This window comes from Lissotriton vulgaris, chromosome 7 (assembly GCF_964263255.1).
Source record: "Lissotriton vulgaris chromosome 7, aLisVul1.2, whole genome shotgun sequence".
Taxonomy (NCBI): Eukaryota; Metazoa; Chordata; class Amphibia; order Caudata; family Salamandridae; genus Lissotriton; species Lissotriton vulgaris.
In genome coordinates, this window is record NC_141695.1 from 1,080,173,427 (window position 1) to 1,080,198,239 (window position 24,813).

General features: G+C 47.8%; 1 protein-coding gene across 1 annotated transcript in view; it reads right to left on the reverse strand.

Moving 5' to 3' along the window:
* LOC147702949 (uncharacterized) overlaps positions 1-24,813 on the reverse strand; it is a 4,293,369-nt gene that overhangs the window by 2,011,029 nt on the left and 2,257,527 nt on the right. The gene's annotated exons all lie outside the window — the stretch shown is intronic.

The following is a 24,813-nucleotide window of genomic DNA, read 5'->3' on the forward strand; positions in this document are numbered from 1 at the left end:
GCTATCCAGGCTGAAGAAGGCTGATAGCCAGAAACCGGTCCTTGGATGCTTGATTCCGGTCTAGGAAAGACATGGCTTGGTAGTTCGGGCTGGACTGTTCCCATGAGGCACAGGGTCAAGGCTGATTTGCATATAGCCAGTGTCTGACTTCGGGTGGTGTGGAGTGCAATAAAACGATAGATTTAGGCCCAGATCTTTGTACTGGGGTGAATATAAGACATTGTTCTGCATTCTTTCCATCAACTGTGTTTTTTGCAATTTTCACCCTGAGTGGGCTGGGTATGCTCAGACGTGAGTCCCAGGCTCTCCGCATCACTGGAGTCAAGCTATCCAGGCTGAAGAAGGCTGATAGCCAGAAACCGGTCCTTGGATGCTTGATTCCGGTCTAGCAAAGACATGGCTTGGTAGTCCGGGCTGGACTGTTCCCATGAGGTACAGGGTCAAGGCTGATTTGCATATAGCCAGTGTCCGACTTAGGGTGGTGTGGAGTGCAAAAAACGATGGATTTAGGCCCAGATCTTTGTACTGGGGTGAATGTAAGACATTGTTCTGCATTCTCTCCATCAACTGTTTTTTGCAATTTTCACCCTGAGTGGGCTGGGTATGCTCAGACGTGAGTCTGAGGCTCTCCACATCACTTGAGTCAAGCTATCCAGGCTGAAGAAGGCTGAAAGCCAGAAACTGGTCCTTGGATGCTTGATTCCAGTCTAGGAAAGACATGGCTTGGTAGTTCGGGTTAGACTGTTCCCATGAGGCAAAGGGTCAAGGCTGATTTGCATATAGCAGGTGTCTGACTTAGGGGGGTGTGGAGTCCAAAAAAATGATGGATTTAGGCCCAGATCTTTGTACTGGGGTGAATGTAAGACATTGTTCTGCATTCTGTCCATCAACTGTGTTTTTTGCAATTTTCACCCCGAGTGGGCTGGGTATGCTCAGACGAGAGTCCCAGTCTCTCCACATCACTGGAGTCAAGCTATCCAGGCTGAAGAAGGCTGATAGCCAGAAACCGGTCCTTGGATGCTTGATGCCGGTCTATGAAAGACATGGCTTGGTAGTTTGGGCTGGACTGTTCCCATGAGGCACAGGTTCAAGGCTGATTTGCATATAGCCAGTGTCTGACTTAGGGTGGTGTGGAGTGCAAAAAACGATGGATTTAGGCCCAGATTTTTGTACTGGGGTGAATGTAAGACATTGTTCCGCATTTTCTCCATCAACTGTGTTTTTTGCAATTTTAACCCCGAGTGGGCTGGGTATGCTCAGACGTGAGTCCCAGGCTCTCCACATCACTGGAGTCAAGCTACCCAGGCTGAAGAAGGCGGATAGCCAGAAACCGGTCCTTGGATGCTTGATTCCGGTCTAGGAAAGACATGGCTTGGTAGTTCTGGCTGGACTGTTCCCATGAGGCACAGGGTCAAGGCTGATTTGCATATAGCCAGTGTCTGACTTAGGGTGGTGTGGAGTGCAAAAAAACGATGGATTTAGGCCCAGATCTTTGTACTGGGGTGAACGTAAGACATTGTTCTGCATTCTGTCCATCAACTGTGTTTTTTGCAATTTTCACCCCGAGTGGGCTGGGTGTGCTCAGACGTGAGTCCCCGGATCTACACATCACTGGAGTCAAGCTATCCAGGCTGAAGAAGGCTGATAGCCAGAAACCAGTCCTTGGATGCTTGATTCCGGTCTAGGAAAGACATGGCTTGGTAGTTCAGGCTGGACTGTTCCCATGAGGCACAGGGTCAAGGCTGATTTGCATATAGCCAGTGTCTGACTTAGGGTGGTGTGGAGTGCAAAAAAACGATGGATTTAGGCCCAGATCTTTGTACTGGGGTGAATGTAAGACATTGCTCTGCATTCTGTCCATCAACTTTGTTTTTTGCAATTTTCACCCCGAGTGGGCTGGGTATGCTCAGACGTGAGTCCCAGGCTCTCCACATCACTGGAGTCAAGCTATCCAGGCTGAAGAAGGCTGATAGCCAGAAACCTGTCCTTGGATGCTTGATTCCGGTCTAGGAAAGTCATGGCTTGGTAGTTCGGGCTGGACTGTTCCCATGAGGCAGAGTCAAGGGTGATTTGCATATAGCCAGAGTCTGACTTAGGGTGGTGTGGAGTGCAAAAACGATGGATTTAGGCCCAGATCTTTGTACTGAAGTCAATGTAAGACATTGTTCTGCATTGTCTCCATCAACTGTGTTTTTTGCAATTTTCACCCCGAGTGGGCTGGGTATGCTCAGACGTGAGTCCCAGGCACTCCACATCACTGGAGTCAAGCTATCCAGGCTGAAGAAGGCTGATAGCCAGAAACCGGTCCTTGGATGCTTGATTCCGGTCTAGGAAAGACATGGCTTGGTAGTTCGGGCTGGACTGTTCCCATGAGGCACAGGGTCAAGGCTGATTTGCATATTGCCAGTGTCTGACTTAGGGTGGTGTGGAGTGCAAAAAAACGATGGATTTAGGCCCAGATCTTTGTACTGGGGTGAACGTAAGACATTGTTCTGCATTCTGTCCATCAACTGTGTTTTTTGCAATTTTCACCCCGAGTGGGCTGGGTGTGTTCAGATGTGAGTCCCAGGCTCTCCACATCACTGGAGTCAAGCTATCCAGGCTGAAGAAGGCTGATAGCCAGAAACCGGTCCTTGGATGCTTGATTCCGGTCTAGGAAAGACATGGCTTGGTAGTTCGAGCTGGACTGTTCCCATGAGGCACAGGTTCAAGGCTGATTTCCATATAGCCAGTGTCTGACTTAGGGTGGTGTGGAGTGCAAAAAAACGATGGATTTAGGCCCAGATCTTTGTACTGGGGTGAATGTAAGACATTGTTCTGCATTCTGTCCATCAACTGTGTTTTTTGCAATTTTCACCCTGAGTGGGCTGGGTATGCTCAGACGTGAGTCCCAGGCTCTCCACATCACTAGAGTCAAGCTATCCAGGCTGAAGAAGGCTGATAGCGAGAAACCGGTCCTTGAATGCTTGATTCCGGTCTAGGAAAGACATGGCTTGGTAGTTCGGGCTGGACTGTTCCCATGAGGCACAGGGGCAAGGCTGATTTGCATATAGCTAGTGTCTGACTTAGGGTGGTGTGGAGTGCAAAAAAACGATGGATTTAGGCCCAGATCTTTCTACTAGGGTGAATGTAAGACATTGTTCTGCATTCTGACCTTCAGCAGTGTTTTTTGCAATTTTCACCCAGAGTGGGCTAGGTATGCTCACACGTGAGTCCCAGGCTCTCCACATCACTGGAGTCAAGCTACCTAGGCTGAAAAAGGCTGACAGCCAGAAACCGGTCCTTGGATGCTTAATTCCGGTCTAGGAAAGACATGGCTTGGTAGTTCGGGCTGGACTGTTCCCATGAGGCACAGGGTCAAGGCTGATTTGCATATAGCCAGTGTCTGACTTAGGGTGGTGTGGAGTGCAAAAAACGATGGATTTAGGCCCAGATCTTTGTACTGAAGTGAATGTAAGACATTGTTCTGCATTCTGTCCATCAACTGTGTTTTGTGCAATTTTCAACCCGAGTGGGCTGGGTATGCTCAGACATGAGTCCCAGGCTATCCACATCACTGGAGTCAAGCTATCGAGGCTGAAGAAGGCTGATAGCCAGAAACCGGTCCTTGGATGCTTGATTCCGGTCTAGGAAAGACATGGCTTGGTAGATCGGGCTTGACTGTTCCCATGAGGCACAGGGTCAAGGCTGATTTGCATATAGCCAGTGCCTGACTTAGGGTGGTGTGGAGTGCAAAAAAACGATGGATTTAGGCCCAGATCTTTGTACTGGGGTGAATGTAAGACATTGTTCTGCATTCTGTCTATCAACTGTGTTTTTTGCAATTTTCACCCCGAGTGGGCAGGGTATGCTCAGACGTGAGTCCCAGGCTCTCCACATCACTGGAGTCAAGCTATCCAGGCTGAAAAAGGCTGATAGCCAGAAACCGGTCCTTGGATGCTTGATTCCGGTCTAGGAAAGACGTGGCTTGGTAGTTCGGGCTGGACTGTTCCCATGAGGCACAGGATAAAGGCTGATTTGCATATAGCCAGTGTCTGACTTAGGGTGGTGCGGAGTGCAAAAAATGATGTATTTATGCCCAGATGTGTGTACTGGGGTGAATGTAAGACATTGTTCTGCATTCTCTCCATCAACTGTGTTTTTTGCAATTTTCACCCCGAGTGGGCTGGGTATGCTCAGACGTGAGTCCCAGGCTCTCCACATCACTGGAGTCAAGCTATCCAGGCTGAAGAAGGCTGATAGCCAGAAACCGGTCCTTGGATGCTTGATTCCGGTCTAGGAAAGACATGGCTTGGTAGTTCGGGCTGGACTGTTCTCATGAGGCACAGGGTCAAGGCTGATTTGCATATAGCCAGTGCCTGACTTAGGGTGGTGTGGAGTGCACAAAAACAATGGATTTAGGCCCAGATCTTTTTACTGGGGTGAACGTAAGACATTGTTCTGCATTCTGTCCATCAACTGTGTTTTTTGCAATTTTCACCCTGAGTGGGCTGGGTATGCTCAGACGTGAGTCCCAGGCTCTCCACATCACTAGAGTCAAGCTATCCAGGCTGAAGAAGGCTGATAGCCAGAAACCAGTCCTTAGATGCTTGATTCCGGTCTAGGAAAGACATGGTTTGGTAGTTCGGGCTGGACTGTTCCCATGAGGCACAGGGTCAAGGCTGATTTGCATATAGCCAGTGTCTGACTTATGGTGGTGTGGAGTGCAAAAAACGATGGATTTAGGCCCAGATCTTTGTACTGGGGTGAATGTAAGACATTGTTCTGCATTCTCTCCATCAACTGTGTTTTTTGCAATTTTCACCCTGAGTGGGCTGGGTATGCTCAGACGTGAGTCCGAGGCTCTCCACATCACTAGAGTCAAGCTATCCAGGCTGAAGAAGGCTGAAAGCCAGAAACTGGTCCTTGGATGCTTGATTCCAGTCTAGGAAAGACATGGCTTGGTAGTTCGGGTTAGACTGTTCCCATGAGGCACAGGGTCAAGGCTGATTTGCATATAGCAGGTGTCTGACTTAGGGGGGTGTGGAGTGCAAAAAAATGATGGATTTAGGCCCAGATCTTTGTACTGGGGTGAATGTAAGACATTGTTCTACATTCTGTCCATCAACTGTGTTTTTTGCAATTCTCACCCCGAGTGGGCAGGGTATCTCAGATGTGAGTCCCAGGCTTTCCACATCACTGGAGTCAAGCTATCCAGGCTGAAGAAGGCTGATAGCCAGAAACCGGTCCTTGGATGCTTGATTCCGGTCTATTAAAGACATGGCTTGGTAGTTCGGGCTGGACTGTTCCCATGAGGCACAGGGTCAAGGCTGATTTGCATATAGCCAGTGTCTGACTCAGGGTGGTGTGGAGTGCAAATAAAAGATGGATTGAGGCCCAGAGCTTTGTACTGGGGTGAATGTAAGACATTGTTCTGCATTCTGTCCATCAAATGCGTTTTTTGCAATTTTCACCCCGAGTAGGCTGGGTATGCTCAGACGTGAGTCCCAGGCTCTCCACATCACTGGAGTCAAGCTATCCAGGCTGAAGAAGGCTGATAGCCATAAACCGGTCCTCGGATGCTTGATTCCGGTCTAGGAAAGACATGGCTTGGTAGTTCGGGCTGAACTGTTCCCATGAGGCACAGGGTCAAGGCTGATTTGCATATAGCCAGTGTCTGACTTAGGGTGGTGTGGAGTGCAAAAAAACGATGGCTTTCGGCCCAGATCTTTGTACTGGGGTGAATGTAAGACATTGTTCTGTATTCTGTCCATCAACTGTGTTTTTTGCAATTTTCACCCCGAGTGGGCTGGGTATGCTCAGACGGGAGTCCCAGTCTCTCCACATCACTGGAGTCAAGCTATCCAGGCTGAAGAAGGCTGATAGCCAGAAACCGGTCCTTGGATGCTTGATTCCGGTCTAGGAAAGACATGGCTTGGTAGTTCGGGCTGGACTGTTCCCATGAGGCACAGGGTCAAGGCTGATTTGCATATAGCAGGTGTCTGACTTAGGGGGGTGTGGAGTGCACAAAAACGATGGATTTAGGCCCAGATCTTTTTACTGGGGTGAACGTAAGACATTGTTCTGCATTCTGTCCATCAACTGTGTTTTTTGCAATTTTCACCCTGAGTGGGCTGGGTATGCTCAGACGTGAGTCCCAGGCTCTCCACATCACTAGAGTCAAGCTATCCAGGCTGAAGAAGGCTGATAGCCAGAAACCAGTCCTTAGATGCTTGATTCCGGTCTAGGAAAGACATGGTTTGGTAGTCCGGGCTGGACTGTTCCCATGAGGCACAGGGTCAAGGCTGATTTGCATATAGCCAGTGTCTGACTTATGGTGGTGTGGAGTGCAAAAAAACGATGGATTTAGGCCCAGATCTTTGTACTGGGGTGAATGTAAGACATTGTTCTACATTCTGTCCATCAACTGTGTTTCTTGCAATTCTCACCCCGAGTGGGCAGGGTATCCTCAGATGTGAGTCCCAGGCTCTCCACATCACTGGAGTCAAGCTATCCAGGCTGAAGAAGGCTGATAGCCAGAAACCGGTCCTTGGATGCTTGATTCCGGTCTATTAAAGACATGGCTTGGTAGTTCGGGCTGGACTGTTCCCATGAGGCACAGGGTCAAGGCTGATTTGCATATAGCCAGTGTCTGACTCAGGGTGGTGTGGAGTGCAAATAAAAGATGGATTTAGGCCCAGAGCTTTGTACTGGGGTGAATGTAAGACATTGTTCTGCATTCTGTCCATCAAATGCGTTTTTTGCAATTTTCACCCCGAGTAGGCTGGGTATGCTCAGACGTGAGTCCCAGGCTCTCCACATCACTGGAGTCAAGCTATCCAGGCTGAAGAAGGCTGATAGCCATAAACCGGTCCTCGGATGCTTGATTCCGGTCTAGGAAAGACATGGCTTGGTAGTTCGGGCTGAACTGTTCCCATGAGGCACAGGGTCAAGGCTGATTTGCATATAGCCAGTGTTCGACTTAGGGTGGTGTGGAGTGCAAAAAACGATGGATTTAGGCCCAGATCTTTGTACTGGGGTGAATGTAAGACATTGTTCTGCATTCTGTCCATCAACTGTGTTTTTTGCAATTTTCACCCTGAGTGGGCTGGGTATGCTCAGACGTGAGTCCCAGGCTCTCCACATCACTAGAGTCAAGCTATCCAGGCTGAAGAAGGCTGATAGCGAGAAACCGGTCCTTGAATGCTTGATTCCGGTCTAGGAAAGACATGGCTTGGTAGTTCGGGCTGGACTGTTCCCATGAGGCACAGGGGCAAGGCTGATTTGCATATAGCTAGTGTCTGACTTAGGGTGGTGTGGAGTGCAAAAAAACGATGGATTTAGGCCCAGATCTTTCTACTAGGGTGAATGTAAGACATTGTTCTGCATTCTGACCTTCAGCAGTGTTTTTTGCAATTTTCACCCAGAGTGGGCTAGGTATGCTCACACGTGAGTCCCAGGCTCTCCACATCACTGGAGTCAAGCTACCTAGGCTGAAAAAGGCTGACAGCCAGAAACCGGTCCTTGGATGCTTAATTCCGGTCTAGGAAAGACATGGCTTGGTAGTTCGGGCTGGACTGTTCCCATGAGGCACAGGGTCAAGGCTGATTTGCATATAGCCAGTGTCTGACTTAGGGTGGTGTGGAGTGCAAAAAACGATGGATTTAGGCCCAGATCTTTGTACTGAAGTGAATGTAAGACATTGTTCTGCATTCTGTCCATCAACTGTGTTTTGTGCAATTTTCAACCCGAGTGGGCTGGGTATGCTCAGACATGAGTCCCAGGCTATCCACATCACTGGAGTCAAGCTATCGAGGCTGAAGAAGGCTGATAGCCAGAAACCGGTCCTTGGATGCTTGATTCCGGTCTAGGAAAGACATGGCTTGGTAGATCGGGCTTGACTGTTCCCATGAGGCACAGGGTCAAGGCTGATTTGCATATAGCCAGTGCCTGACTTAGGGTGGTGTGGAGTGCAAAAAAACGATGGATTTAGGCCCAGATCTTTGTACTGGGGTGAATGTAAGACATTGTTCTGCATTCTGTCTATCAACTGTGTTTTTTGCAACTTTCACCCCGAGTGGGCAGGGTATGCTCAGACGTGAGTCCCAGGCTCTCCACATCACTGGAGTCAAGCTATCCAGGCTGAAAAAGGCTGATAGCCAGAAACCGGTCCTTGGATGCTTGATTCCGGTCTAGGAAAGACGTGGCTTGGTAGTTCGGGCTGGACTGTTCCCATGAGGCACAGGATCAAGGCTGATTTGCATATAGCCAGTGTCTGACTTAGGGTGGTGCGGAGTGCAAAAAATGATGTATTTATGCCCAGATGTGTGTACTGGGGTGAATGTAAGACATTGTTCTGCATTCTCTCCATCAACTGTGTTTTTTGCAATTTTCACCCCGAGTGGGCTGGGTATGCTCAGACGTGAGTCCCAGGCTCTCCACATCACTGGAGTCAAGCTATCCAGGCTGAAGAAGGCTGATAGCCAGAAACCGGTCCTTGGATGCTTGATTCCGGTCTAGGAAAGACATGGCTTGGTAGTTCGGGCTGGACTGTTCTCATGAGGCACAGGGTCAAGGCTGATTTGCATATAGCCAGTGCCTGACTTAGGGTGGTGTGGAGTGCACAAAAACAATGGATTTAGGCCCAGATCTTTTTACTGGGGTGAACGTAAGACATTGTTCTGCATTCTGTCCATCAACTGTGTTTTTTGCAATTTTCACCCTGAGTGGGCTGGGTATGCTCAGACGTGAGTCCCAGGCTCTCCACATCACTAGAGTCAAGCTATCCAGGCTGAAGAAGGCTGATAGCCAGAAACCAGTCCTTAGATGCTTGATTCCGGTCTAGGAAAGACATGGTTTGGTAGTTCGGGCTGGACTGTTCCCATGAGGCACAGGGTCAAGGCTGATTTGCATATAGCCAGTGTCTGACTTATGGTGGTGTGGAGTGCAAAAAAACGATGGATTTAGGCCCAGATCTTTGTACTGGGGTGAATGTAAGACATTGTTCTACATTCTGTCCATCAACTGTGTTTTTTGCAATTCTCACCCCGAGTGGGCAGGGTATCCTCAGATGTGAGTCCCAGGCTCTCCACATCACTGGAGTCAAGCTATCCAGGCTGAAGAAGGCTGATAGCCAGAAACCGGTCCTTGGATGCTTGATTCCGGTCTATTAAAGACATGGCTTGGTAGTTCGGGCTGGACTGTTCCCATGAGGCACAGGGTCAAGGCTGATTTGCATATAGCCTGTGTCTGACTCAGGGTGGTGTGGAGTGCAAATAAAAGATGGATTTAGGCCCAGAGCTTTGTACTGGGGTGAATGTAAGACATTGTTCTGCATTCTGTCCATCAAATGCGTTTTTTGCAATTTTCACCCCGAGTAGGCTGGGTATGCTCAGACGTGAGTCCCAGGCTCTCCACATCACTGGAGTCAAGCTATCCAGGCTGAAGAAGGCTGATAGCCATAAACCGGTCCTCGGATGCTTGATTCCGGTCTAGGAAAGACATGGCTTGGTAGTTCGGGCTGAACTGTTCCCATGAGGCACAGGGTCAAGGCTGATTTGCATATAGCCAGTGTCTGACTTAGGGTGGTGTGGAGTGCAAAAAAACGATGGCTTTAGGCCCAGATCTTTGTACTGGGGTGAATGTAAGACATTGTTCTGTATTCTGTCCATCAACTGTGTTTTTTGCAATTTTCACCCTGAGTAGGCTGGGTATGCTCAGACGTGAGTCCCAGTCTCTCCACATCACTAGAGTCAAGCTATCCAGGCTGAAGAAGGCTGATAGCCAGAAACCGGTCCTTGGATGCTTGATTCCGGTCTAGGAAAGACATGGCTTGGTAGTTCGGGCTGGACTGTTCCCATGAGGCACAGGGTCGAGGCTGATTTGCATATAGCCAGTGTCCGACTTAGGGTGGTGTGGAGTGCAAAAAACGATGGATTTAGGCCCAGATCTTTGTACTGGGGTGAATGTAAGACATTGTTCTGCATTCTCTCCATCAACTGTGTTTTTTGCAATTTTCACCCTGAGTGGGCTGGGTATGCTCAGACGTGAGTCCGAGGCTCTCCACATCACTAGAGTCAAGCTATCCAGGCTGAAGAAGGCTGAAAGCCAGAAACTGGTCCTTGGATGCTTGATTCCAGTCTAGGAAAGACATGGCTTGGTAGTTCGGGTTAGACTGTTCCCATGAGGCACAGGGTCAAGGCTGATTTGCATATAGCAGGTGTCTGACTTAGGGGGGTGTGGAGTGCAAAAAAATGATGGATTTAGGCCCAGATCTTTGTACTGGGGTGAATGTAAGACATTGTTCTACATTCTGTCCATCAACTGTGTTTTTTGCAATTCTCACCCCGAGTGGGCAGGGTATCCTCAGATGTGAGTCCCAGGCTTTCCACATCACTGGAGTCAAGCTATCCAGGCTGAAGAAGGCTGATAGCCAGAAAACGGTCCTTGGATGCTTGATTCCGGTCTATTAAAGACATGGCTTGGTAGTTCGGGCTGGACTGTTCCCATGAGGCACAGGGTCAAGGCTGATTTGCATATAGCCAGTGTCTGACTCAGGGTGGTGTGGAGTGCAAATAAAAGATGGATTGAGGCCCAGAGCTTTGTACTGGGGTGAATGTAAGACATTGTTCTGCATTCTGTCCATCAAATGCGTTTTTTGCAATTTTCACCCCGAGTAGGCTGGGTATGCTCAGACGTGAGTCCCAGGCTCTCCACATCACTGGAGTCAAGCTATCCAGGCTGAAGAAGGCTGATTGCCATAAACCGGTCCTCGGATGCTTGATTCCGGTCTAGGAAAGACATGGCTTGGTAGTTCGGGCTGAACTGTTCCCATGAGGCACAGGGTCAAGGCTGATTTGCATATAGCCAGTGTCTGACTTAGGGTGGTGTGGAGTGCAAAAAAACGATGGCTTTCGGCCCAGATCTTTGTACTGGGGTGAATGTAAGACATTGTTCTGTATTCTGTCCATCAACTGTGTTTTTTGCAATTTTCACCCCGAGTGGGCTGGGTATGCTCAGACGGGAGTCCCAGTCTCTCCACATCACTGGAGTCAAGCTATCCAGGCTGAAGAAGGCTGATAGCCAGAAACCGGTCCTTGGATGCTTGATTCCGGTCTAGGAAAGACATGGCTTGGTAGTTCGGGCTGGACTGTTCCCATGAGGCACAGGGTCAAGGCTGATTTGCATATAGCAGGTGTCTGACTTAGGGGGGTGTGGAGTGCAAAAAAATGATGGATTTAGGCCCAGATCTTTGTACTGGGGTGAATGTAAGACATTGTTCTGCATTCTGTCCATCAACTGTGTTTTTTGCAATTTTCACCCCGAGTGGGCTGGGTATGCTCAGACGAGAGTCCCAGGCTCTCCACATCACTGGAGTCAAGCTATCCAGGCTGAAGAAGGCTGATAGCCAGAAACCGGTCCTTGGATGCTTGATTCCGGTCTAGGAAAGACATGGCTTGGTAGTTTGGGCTGGACTGTTCCCATGAGGCACAGGTTCAAGGCTGATTTGCATATAGCCAGTGTCTGACTTAGGGTGGTGCGGAGTGCAAAAAATGATGTATTCATGCCCAGATGTGTGTACTGGGGTGAATGTAAGACATTGTTCTGCATTCTCTCCATCAACTGTGTTTTTTGCAATTTTCACCCCGAGTGGGCTGGGTATGCTCAGACGTGAGTCCCAGGCTCTCCACATCACTGGAGTCAAGCTATCCAGGCTGAAGAAGGCTGATAGCCAGAAACCGGTCCTTGGATGCTTGATTCCGGTCTAGGAAAGACATGGCTTGGTAGTTCGGGCTGGACTGTTCTCATGAGGCACAGGGTCAAGGCTGATTTGCATATAGCCAGTGCCTGACTTAGGGTGGTGTGGAGTGCACAAAAACGATGGATTTAGGCCCAGATCTTTTTACTGGGATGAACGTAAGACATTGTTCTGCATTCTGTCCATCAACTGTGTTTTTTGCAATTTTCACCCTGAGTGGGCTGGGTATGCTCAGACGTGAGTCCCAGGCTCTCCACATCACTAGAGTCAAGCTATCCAGGCTGAAGAAGGCTGATAGCCAGAAACCAGTCCTTAGATGCTTGATTCCGGTCTAGGAAAGACATGGTTTGGTAGTCCGGGCTGGACTGTTCCCATGAGGCACAGGGTCAAGGCTGATTTGCATATAGCCAGTGTCTGACTTATGGTGGTGTGGAGTGCAAAAAAACGATGGATTTAGGCCCAGATCTTTGTACTGGGGTGAATGTAAGACATTGTTCTACATTCTGTCCATCAACTGTGTTTCTTGCAATTCTCACCCCGAGTGGGCAGGGTATCCTCAGATGTGAGTCCCAGGCTCTCCACATCACTGGAGTCAAGCTATCCAGGCTGAAGAAGGCTGATAGCCAGAAACCGGTCCTTGGATGCTTGATTCGGGTCTATTAAAGACATGGCTTGGTAGTTCGGGCTGGACTGTTCCCATGAGGCACAGGGTCAAGGCTGATTTGCATATAGCCAGTGTCTGACTCAGGGTGGTGTGGAGTGCAAATAAAAGATGGATTTAGGCCCAGAGCTTTGTACTGGGGTGAATGTAAGACATTGTTCTGCATTCTGTCCATCAAATGCGTTTTTTGCAATTTTCACCCCGAGTAGGCTGGGTATGCTCAGACGTGAGTCCCAGGCTCTCCACATCACTGGAGTCAAGCTATCCAGGCTGAAGAAGGCTGATAGCCATAAACCGGTCCTCGGATGCTTGATTCCGGTCTAGGAAAGACATGGCTTGGTAGTTCGGGCTGAACTGTTCCCATGAGGCACAGGGTCAAGGCTGATTTGCATATAGCCAGTGTTCGACTTAGGGTGGTGTGGAGTGCAAAAAACGATGGATTTAGGCCCAGATCTTTGTACTGGGGTGAATGTAAGACATTGTTCTGCATTCTCTCCATCAACTGTGTTTTTTGCAATTTTCACCCTGAGTGGGCTGGGTATGCTCAGACGTGAGTCCGAGGCTCTCCACATCACTAGAGTCAAGCTATCCAGGCTGAAGAAGGCTGAAAGCCAGAAACTGGTCCTTGGATGCTTGATTCCAGTCTAGGAAAGACATGGCTTGGTAGTTCGGGTTAGACTGTTCCCATGAGGCACAGGGTCAAGGCTGATTTGCATATAGCAGGTGTCTGACTTAGGGGGGTGTGGAGTGCAAAAAAATGATGGATTTAGGCCCAGATCTTTGTACTGGGGTGAATGTAAGACATTGTTCTGCATTCTGTCCATCAACTGTTTTTTTTGCAATTTTCACCCCGAGTGGGCTGGGTATGCTCAGACGAGAGTCCCAGGCTCTCCACATCACTGGAGTCAAGCTATCCATGCTGAAGAAGGCTGATAGCCAGAAACCGGTCCTTGGATGCTTGATTCCGGTCTAGGAAAGACATGGCTTGGTAGTTTGGGCTGGACTGTTCCCATGAGGCACAGGTTCAAGGCTGATTTGCATATAGCCAGTGTCTGACTTAGGGTGGTGTGGAGTGCAAAAAACGATGGATTTAGGCCCAGATTTTTGTACTGGGGTGAATGTAAGACATTGTTCCGCATTTTCTCCATCAACTGTGTTTTTTGCAATTTTCACCCCGAGTTGGCTGGGTATGCTCAGACGTGAGTCCCAGGCTCTCCACATCACTGGAGTCAAGCTATCCAGGCTGAAGAAGGCTGATAGCCAGAAACCGGTCCTTGGATGCTTGATTCCGGTCTAGGAAAGACATGGCTTGGTAGTTCGGGCTGGACTATTCCCATGAGGCACAGGGTCAAGGCTGATTTGCATATAGCCAGTGTCTGACTTAGGGTGGTGTGGAGTGCAAAAAAACGATGGATTTAGGCCCAGATCTTTGTACTGGGGTGAACGTAAGACATTGTTCTGCATTCTGTCCATCAACTGTGTTTTTTGCAATTTTCACCCCGAGTGGGCTGGGTGTGCTCAGACGTGAGTCCCCGGCTCTACACATCACTGGAGTCAAGCTATCCAGGCTGAAGAAGGCTGATAGCCAGAAACCAGTCCTTGGATGCTTGATTCCGGTCTAGGAAAGACATGGCTTGGTAGTTCAGGCTGGACTGTTCCCATGAGGCACAGGGTCAAGGCTGATTTGCATATAGCCAGTGTCTGACTTAGGGTGGTGTGTAGTGCAAAAAACAATGGATTTAGGCCCAGATCTTTGTACTGGGGTGAATGTAAAACATTGTTCTGCATTCTGTCCATCAACTGTGCATTTTTGAAATTTTCACCCCGAGTGAGCTGGGTATGCTCAGACGTGAGTCCCAGGCTCTCCACATCACTGGAGTCAAGCTATCCAGGCTGAAGAAGGCTGATAGCCAGAAACCTGTCCTTGGATGCTTGATTCCGGTCTAGGAAAGACATGGCTTGGTAGTTTGAGCTGGACTGTTCCCATGAGGCACAGTGTCAAGGATGATTTGCATATAGCCAGTGTCTGACTTAGGGTGGTGTGGAGTGCAAAAAAACGATGGATTTAGGCCCAGATCTTTGTACTGGGGTGAATGTAAGACATTGCTCTGCATTCTGTCCATCAACTTTGTTTTTTGCAATTTTCACCCCGAGTGGGCTGGGTATGCTCAGACGTGAGTCCCAGGCTCTCCACATCACTGGAGTCAAGCTATCCAGGCTGAAGAAGGCTGATAGCCAGAAACCTGTCCTTGGATGCTTGATTCCGGTCTAGGAAAGTCATGGCTTGGTAGTTCGGGCTGGACTGTTCCCATGAGGCAGGGTCCAGGGTGATTTCCATATAGCCAGTGTCTGACTTAGGGTGGTGTGGAGTGCAAAAAAACGATGGATTTAGGCCCAGATCTTTGTACTGGGGTGAATGTAGGACATTGTTTTGCATTCTGTCCATCAACTGTGTTTTTTGCAATTTTCACCCCGAGTGGGCTGGGTATGCTCAGACGTGAGTCCCAGGCTCTCCACATCACTGGAGTCAAGCTATCCAGGCTGAAGAAGGCTGATAGCCAGAAACCGGTCCTTGGATGCTTGATTCGGGTCTAGGAAAGACATGGCTTCGTAGTTCGGGCTGGACTGTTCCCATGAGGCACAGGGTCAAGGCTGATTTGCATATAGCCAGAGTCTGACTTAGGGTGGTGTGGAGTGCAAAAACGATGGATTTAGGCCCAGATCTTTGTACTGAAGTCAATGTAAGACATTGTTCTGCATTGTCTCCATCAACTGTGTTTTTTGCAATTTTCACCCCGAGTGGGCTGGGTATGCTCAGACGTGAGTCCCAGGCACTCCACATCACTGGAGTCAAGCTATCCAGGCTGAAGAAGGCTGATAGCCAGAAACCAGTCCTTGGATGCTTGATTCCGGTCTAGGAAAGACATGGCTTGGTAGTTCGGGCTGGACTGTTCCCATGAGGCACAGGGTCAAGGCTGATTTGCATATTGCCAGTGTCTGACTTAGGGTGGTGTGGAGTGCAAAAAAACGATGGATTTAGGCCCAGATCTTTGTACTGGGGTGAACGTAAGACTTTGTTCTGCATTCTGTCCATCAACTGTGTTTTTTGCAATTTTCACCCCGAGTGGGCTGGGTGTGCTCAGATGTGAGTCCCAGGCTCTCCACATCACTGGAGTCAAGCTATCCAGGCTGAAGAAGGCTGATAGCCAGAAACCGGTCCTTGGATGCTTGATTCTGGTCTAGGAAAGACATGGCTTGGTAGTTCGAGCTGGACTGTTCCCATGAGGCACAGGGTCAAGGCTGATTTCCATATAGCCAGTGTCTGACTTAGGGTGGTGTGGAGTGCAAAAAAACGATGGATTTAGGCCCAGATCTTTGTACTGGGGTGAATGTAAGACATTGTTCTGCATTCTGTCCATCAACTGTGTTTTTTGCAATTTTCACCCTGAGTGGGCTGGGTATGCTCAGACGTGAGTCCCAGGCTCTCCACATCACTAGAGTCAAGCTATCCAGGCTGAAGAAGGCTGATAGCCAGAAACCAGTCCTTGAATGCTTGATTCCGGTCTAGGAAAGACATGGCTTGGTAGTTCGGGCTGGACTGTTCCCATGAGGCACAGGGGCCAGGCTGATTTGCATATAGCTAGTGTCTGACTTAGGGTGGTGTGGAGTGCAAAAAAACGATGGATTTAGGCCCAGATCTTTGTACTAGGGTGAATGTAAGACATTGTTCTGCATTCTGACCTTCAACAGTGTTTTTTGCAATTTTCACCCAGAGTGGGCTGGGCATGCTCAGACGTGAGTCCCAGGCTCTCCACATCACTGGAGTCAAGCTACCTAGGCTGAAAAAGGCTGACAGCCAGAAACCGGTCCTTGGATGCTTAATTCCGGTCTAGGAAAGACATGGCTTGGTAGTTCGGGCTGGACTGTTCCCATGAGGCACAGGGTCAAGGCTGATTTGCATATAGCCAGTGTCTGACTTAGGGTGGTGTGGAGTGCAAAAAACGATGGATTTAGGCCCAGATCTTTGTACTGAAGTGAATGTAAGACATTGTTCTGCATTCTGTCCATCAACTGTGTTTTTTACAATTTTCAACCCGAGTGGGCTGGGTATGCTCAGACGTGAGTCCCAGGCTCTCCACATCACTAAAGTCAAGCTATCCAGGCTGAAGAAGGCTGATAGCCAGAAACCGGGCCTTGGATGCATGATTCCGGTCTAGGAAATACATGACTAGGTAGTTCGGGCTGGACTGTTCCCATGAGGCACAGGGTCAAGGCTGATTTGCATATAGCCAGTGTCTGACTTAGGGTGGTGTGGAGTGCAAAAAAACGATGGACTTAGGCCCATATCTTTGTACTAGGGTGAATGTAAGACATTGTTCTGCATTCTGTCCATCAACTGTGTTTTTTGCAATTTTCACCCCAAGTGGGCTGGGTATGCTCAGACGTGAGTCCCAGGCTCTCCACATCACTGGAGTCAAGCTACCCAGGCTGAAGAAGGCTGATAGCCAGAAACCGGTCCTTGGATGCTTGATTCCCGTCTAGGAAGGACAAGGTTTGGTAGTACGGGCTGGACTGTTCCCATGAGGCACAGGGTCAAGGCTGATTTGCATATAGCCAGTGTCTGACTTAGGGTGGTGTGGAGTGCAAAAAAACAATGGATTTAGGCCCAGATTGTTGTACTGGGGTGAATGTAAAACATTGTTCTGCATTCTGTCCATCAACTGTGTTTTTTGCAATTTTCACCCCGAGTGGGCTGGGTATGCTCAGACGTGAGTCCCAGGCTCTCCACATCACTGGAGTCAAGCTATCCAGGCTGAAGAAGGCTGATAGCCAGAAACCGGTCCTTGGATGCTTGATTTCGGTATAGGAAATACATGGCTTGGTAGGTCGGGCTGGACTGTTCCCATGAGGCACAGGGTCAAGGCTGATTTGCATATAGCCAGTGTTTGACTTAGGGTGCTGTGGAGTGCAAAAAAAGGATGGATTTAGGCCCAGATCTTTGTACTGGGGTGAATGTAAGACATTGTTCTGCATTCTGTCCATCATCTGTGTTTTTTGAACTTGGTATAGAGCAGTCCGACCCTGCTAACCAGATATAACTCATTGTGTGTAAGAACAAATGATCAACAGTAGCCTGACAGCACAAGTCTCTGTTACAGCAAATTCCCAAAACAAGTTGAAAAAAACATTTTCACCAACAAAGGCTCAATATCGATGAAAAGAACCTGTGCGAAAAGTCTTCATAATGCTTAAATCTGAATGATATCAAAATTCAATGTAGATTAACACCCACATTAACAAGAAGCGCATGAGAGGTAATTGAACTCCAAATTAAAGACAAATCAGCGTTCAATTTTTTTGCTTCTGCTGTCACTTGCTTATGAATTATAAGCCATGGCGGAATACAATAAAAGAAAAAGGAAAAGCTGGTAAGGATGGCTGGAGAAGTGTAAATGGTTAATGTCCTGTAGCAGTGTACGGGATCAACAAAAGAAACGGACAGCGTGAGTGCCAGTCCAATGTTTGTTTGCTTCATTTTGTGCTGTGCAAAGACTGCCCCATCGTATAGAGCATGTCATTCAGCACCCACTTTGTTTCTTAATTGTTGTTCTTTTTTAAAACCCTGGGGGGGGGGGTGAGTGCTTGCAGAGTGAGAGGAAGGTTACAGCTGACAGCTGCTGGGTTCAGTCTCCTCCATTTAATGTCTGTGAAGGCGGAAGGTGCGGAGCCAACAAGTGGCAGCTAGCCCACACCCTGATTTAATTGGGAGATTCCCGGGCGCAAGGTTCAGAGCATCCCGGTAACAGCAGAAGTCCAGGGTGTTGTCCTTCCGGCGTCCCAAGGCCACCAGGATGTCACACCTGTGGATTACAGTTTACTGAATACATAATGAGCATTGTTGATTATCAAGTATGAGTGACCCAGCAGGGGTTTGGGCAGTAGACGAGTGTTGAGGCTCTGGGAGTTAGGAGGGGTGTGAGGTCTGAAAGGAACGGGAGAGGAGTGCAAAGTACCCGCAAGTTGTGGCACAAGGATAGGGAACTTGGAAGGGCCTTGTCCAAGAAGTAGGGGGGACTCACATTTTAGGACTGCAATAAGATAATATCTATTCAAAGTTCAACAAAATGATCGCAGCAAAAAGAAGTGGACACATGCTTGTTTTTGCTGTCAGTTCCCCCGGGGCACAAGCAGGCATCCACTTCTGTCAATCAATCAATCAATCACAGAACTTGTAAAGCGCGCTACTTACCCATAAGGGTCTCAAGGCACTGCGGGGGGGTGGTGGCTGCTGCTACTGCTCGAAGAGCCAGGTCTTGAGAAGCATCCTGAAGGTGAGCAGGTCCTGGGTCTGCCGTAGGTGAGTGGGCAGGGTGTTCCAGGTCTTGGTAGCGAGGAAGGAGAAGGATCTGCCTCCGGAGGTGGTACGCTGGATTCGTGGGACGTCGGCAAGGGCGAGGCTGGCGGAGCGGAGCTGGCGGGCGGGGGTATAGAAGTTGAGTCTGTTGTTTAAGTAGGCTGGCCCGGAATGTGGAGTGCTTTGTGAGCGTTGTGAGGAGCTTGAAGGTGATCCTCTTGTTGATGGGGAGCCAGTGAAGGTCTCTGAGGTGGGGGGTGATGTGGCTGCATCGGGGGAGGTTGAGGATCAAACAGGCCGAGGCGTTCTGGATGCGTTGTAGTAGCTGTAGGTGTTTGGTCGGGATTCCCGTGTAGAGTGCATTGCCATAGTCCAGCCGGCTGCTGACGAGGGCTTGGTCACCATTCTTCTGGTTTCGATTGGGATCCACTTGTAGATCCTGCAAAGCATGCGGAGGGTGTTGTAGCAGGAGGAGGAAACAGATGATCGCAGCAAAAAAGACAGAAGTGGATGCCTGCTTGTGCCCCGGGGGTAATGACAAAAAAAAACACGCAAAGCGTATTGGCACCAGATGGCACGCTGGGTGTTGAAAGGACTCCATAGGCGACAGTTCTGTTTGTTTAACAAAAGAAAATATGACACTGTCTAAACTCGGTAACCGTATGCTTGCAATAAAAACAAGCGCAGCAGGCTGCAGAGGGAGGCACACGCGCGCCTCGTGCGGCAGCAGGGGGAGGAGGGGGACTGTGTGATTCACCTGTGAGAGCGATAATTGCTGCCATATGGCGGCACTCGCTCCCGCAAGTCAATCGCCAGACCTGCACGCGTTGCCACTGAAGGCAATGGAACGCGTGCACGTCTTTAGCTGAAAAGCCACAGAGATTGCAAAAGGTCTTTTTGCCTTGGCAGCGCATGCATAGGCGACACCTAAAAAGGATCAAAGGGGCAGATAATTTATTATAATGTTGTCTACAGTCGAACGCCCATAATGTTCATCAAGGTTGGCCCTCACTGGCAATCCAATCAGTATTGCCAAAAGCTCGCTTTGCTTTCGCGTATTGTTGTGTTGGTTTGCAGTAAACCAGGTTGGAGGGTCATGAGGCTCGTATTACAGCTCTAATGGCCTCACAACTCTGTCTTCTTTTTCGAGTGTCTAACACTCCTTGGCCCTAACCCCCAAGACTCCCCCTCGTAAGTTGTTTACTCACCTGAGACACTGCGAATCCTTTTTCTCACATAGGAACCCATGTTATGAGTTTGTTGCTAATATTGTTGTTGAGTTGAACTTTTTGTATGAAAAGAAAAATACCTATATAGCAAATTTGAAAAAGTCTTACTTACCTTGTGTTGTAGGATCCACTGTGTGGTACCAGCTGTCTCCCCAAAACTACCGCCAAATTGCCCTCCTGGACGCAATTGGCAAAGTCATTGCAAGATGTCTTTTGAAATTAATCAATGATTGGGTGAACCAGACCAATATACTTCCCTTAGAGCAGACGGGCTTTAGAAAGAACCATGGCACCATGGATAATTTAACAGCTCTGCAAGTAATATCCGATAAGTATATCAGGGTCAGAGGGGGGAGAGTCTATGCAGCCTTTATAGATTTCTCCACAGCTTTTGACAAAGTTGATCGCCCTCTGCTGTGGAGGAAACTATCGGCTTTAAGTATGCCAGCTCGGCTCTTAGACTTAGTTCAGGACCTCCACTCTGATACCTGGTGCAGAGTATTATTAGGAGGGGAGAGAGGCCTATCCCAAGCGATTCCCTCGGCCAATGGTCTCAAACAGGGTTGTCTATTGGCTCCTTTATTGTTTTCCCTTTATGTGTGTGTGATCTCCCTCAGACCTTATCCTTAAGTGCAGGTATTGCCCCTCTTCTGGGGGACAAACCTATTACATGCTTGATGTACGCAGACGATATTCTACTACTAGACCTTACCCCAAAAGAACTAAATACCCTTCTGCAGGCACTGCATGTATTTGCCGAGTCCCATCATCTGAAGATTAATATCTATAAAAGCAAAGTAATGTGTATGATGGGAAAGAAAAAACTGAAATCTGGGAATTTTAACTGGTCTCTAGGTGGTCACAAGCTGGAAATTGTAAAATCCTATGATTTTCTAGGGAAGATAGTATGTGGTAACCTGAGCGATAAGGCCCACATAGATAATAACACTCGGAAGGCTATGACACAGGGTAAAGGATTAAGTGCACTTTATAAAGCCACAGGCAAAATACATTTTGTTCACTTGCTAGAGGCTTTCCGGACAAATATTCCTGCCTCACTGCTTTACAGCATTGAACCTCTTGATTTGGGGCAATGGGGTTTCTTGGATACTGTCGAGGGCAGACTGTTGAGATATCTAATTACGGTCAATAATGCTTGTACGGTGGCATCTCTTAGGCTTGAATTTGGCATACAAAGCAGTTGGGCACAGGGCCTAGCGGGAGTAATACGCTGGGTTTCTTGTCTGGCAAAGGGAAGACACCTCATGCAAAAAGAATTATTGGGCCCCCTAAAAGAATATTCCCTACTTATAAAGAATTTCAGAAGGGCCGTTACACTACTTGAATTGGAAGAATCAACTCTTGTTTCGCTTTCTCCACATCAGCTAAAGTCCACCCTAAAACTGGCAACATGGAATTTAAGTTTTAGGAGGGATAGAGATTCCCTTATCTTAAAGAAAGGTGCATCTTCTGTTATTAATTCTTGTCTACTTAAACGTATGCAACCTTATGCCTCTTGGAACCTTCCTCATGGCTTACGACGTTTTTGGTTCCTCCTGAGGCAGGATCTCCTCCCTTTAAATAAATTATTAGTTAGATGGTATGGTTCTTCCGACAAATGTAACTTGTGTACTAATTCGATCCAGGATACTGCCCACGTTCTTTTCGAATGCCCTGCCTTAATGGCTCACCGTAGAAAGTGTGTGAGACCAATCTGTTTAAAATTAAGTATTTTGTCTGCCAACTCTCTAGTAGATGCTATTCATAACCGCCCAAATGAAATGTTTTGCTACAGAATTTAACTTTTTTAAATGTTTTTTAGAACTGTACTAATGGATATGACTTTTATTTAGTTTCGGGTTAACAGAGTGCATCATATGGATTTCTTGTATTTGCAATTGCTGTTTCTTTTTTTATGTTTTGTGTATTTTTATGTGGACCTCAATCGAGTTCCAAATCATAAATCAATACATTGAAATAAATTGAATTGTGTGGTATCTAGGCATGCCACCCAGAGTAGTTGATGTATTCCAAAAGTAATCTAAAAGTATTCCAAAAGAAATTACTGTGTAATTTAAACTGTTTTGCACTTGACAGTATATTTCACTTAACTGTGCCAAGTACTGCTTGGTTCTAGAAATAAAACATAAGTATACCCTTTTTAAACTTACCTAATTGGTCTGGATTCTGTCTCTGAGTGTGTGCCATCAGACATGATTGAGTGAATACAATAAATGCTTAACACACCCTCCTGGTAAGTGTAACTGCTTGGCCACACTACCAAAAAGTGAGCTGTTAATACTTGTCTAATTTAGCCTCCGCTAAACCTCTCTGAACTCCCTAGACTCAGTGCACACTATACCTTATGTTGGTATAGTATATACAGTTCCAGCTTCCTACAGAATGCTACTCTATTGCCCTGCTGCTTGAGTAAGAAGGAATGGGCCTGCATCTTGACCACCAGATTGACTCCATGGCTAGTTGGCTGGACTACTGTTCAGAGCCTCATGGAAAGAAAAGGCTGAAACCACTTGAACCCAGTACCAGGACTCTGTCTGCTGTGAGTCCTACTCCAAGTGCTTTAAATGCCGGTACTCACCGGTACTGAGTACCGGCACTTCTTCCTTTTCTCCCCTTGAGTACCGGCACTTTTTATAGAATGAAGAGAGTACCGGTACTCATGGGGACCTGACGTTAACCAAGGCAGTGCGCCCTTCATCCCTCAATTATACCAAGGCACACCTTTATCAAGCACTGCACGGAATCAATCAATGGAGCTCGTCACCAGGACACAGCGGTGAGCTGCTTTGTAAGTCATCAGGGCAGGGGTGTGTCTGCAGAGTCATTTGTTTATCTCTGGATCTTTCACAGTGGGGCTGAGAGGGGGGGCAGTAAAATCTAATGGGTGGCGGTGGGAGGCCCAGTTTAGGACATAACAAAAGAACAGACGGGAATGCTTTTACTGTCGCCACGCATCTTAATTGCTTTCTGGCATGTTTAAATAGGAAGGGATCTTGTTACCACACTCCCTGATCCCTACTTTATCGACCTTGGACAGACCTTAAGTCCAATCAAAAATGTGGGGATTGGTACCATGGTTCCCAGTAAAGAGGTTGTAAGCTCTGGCCCCTCAGGTTTGCAAATGTTCCAGGAGAAACTCGTGTACTAGACAGATGGCTCAGTGGGCTGTAGACCAACGGTTTGATTTAAGGCAGGCTGAAGCGGTTGATAAAATGAATGCGTTTTAGTTAGATTATTGAAAAATCTGTTATGCAATGGCCTCATTAGTATTCAGACATTGAGGTTTGATACATAAACTGTCCTCATTTCTTAGCCCCACCCTTGTGCCCGCCCTAAACTCCGCCCACTGCTCTTTTTGGTGAGTACCAGCACTTATTTCTTTCCATTTAAAGCACTGCCTACAGCCAAAGTGGTGCCACCCCAGTCATGGATCCTTGGAAGTGGGCCTGAAGGTGCTCTGCCAGGCCAGCTGTGGCCCTGTAGGCAGAACAGACATACAATGATGCATTTCCTCGCAGCTGCTTCAGAACTACTGCACTCCAATGCATTCCTGACACAGAACCTTGCATCACAGCATACAGCATTGTTGGAGTCACAACTGTGCGACGCTTCCTCGACGCAGCACAACACACCCATTGTTGCGGAATGCCTCCTTGATGAAGTAACTCACATCACTGCCCCACAACTCCTCAGAACTACCTGTACACACTGCATCCTCAACATAGGACCTTGCATAGAAGCTCACTGGAAACAAACACTAATCTTTCATTTATAATATGTGACATGGATTCTATCAACTCTGGAGAGACACATCATTAACTTTATTTCCTTATAGGGGTTCTGTCCTGCCTAGCATAGTGCCTCTGTGGTTTACAAGTTGCAATTTTGGTAGTTATAGATATGTTCTTCAACTTTAACTGTTTCATTTTACATATCCTTTGGAAGATTTCGGAGCTAGCTAGCCATGGAGCATCCGGGTGCTCGTTTTTTGGTTCATTCTGAACAGCTACAGAACCTATTTATGATGGTATTTTAGCTCACCTATATACTTAGATTGTTCTCCCTAACTCCTTTGTTAGTTTTAAAACAACAATGAACGGCACAAACGATCCAGTGCAGCATCAATCTGTACCACACTACACAACTGCATGGCATCAGTCTTGATAACGCCCTGTATTTCTAGCGGATGAGGATCTGCTGAGTGTCTTTATTTATGAACTCAACAAAGTTAGAATGGCGTCTTAGTTAAGAGGGTAGAAGCAGACATGGCTAGCCAACACAGGTTTTCTGTGCTCAGCCACCATAGGAGCATCATTTGTCCTGTATTTCTTTTGGGGTCCTGGGCCACTGCTTATGGGGGACATATACATCCTTCTCAATATAAGGAATATGGCGATACTTAAATTACATACCACATGCCAGTTTTTAAGCAAATCGCCAATGTTGCATATCTCATTTCTGCATGTCTGCACATGTAGGATGCATGATCAGTTCCTACATAGGGACATGCATAATGATAAAACTCAAAAATTTACTATCATTCAGGGAGCAAAACCTACTCGAAGGACTACAATGAGTCAACAAAATGCATACCAGACCCAGGAGTAACTAGACTTTGACTAAAAATGAATATACTGGTTACAGCAGAGGAACCCTAGACCTTATCCTCCCCAGGAGGACTCTCCTGTTGTGTAGTCCATCATTCGGGTTTTCTTTTAACATCATGAAGTGAGGACTGAAAACGGTAGATAGCCCTTAAGATAGAGGTGAAATGCTTAACTTGAAAATAAGACTTTCAGCAAGACCTATC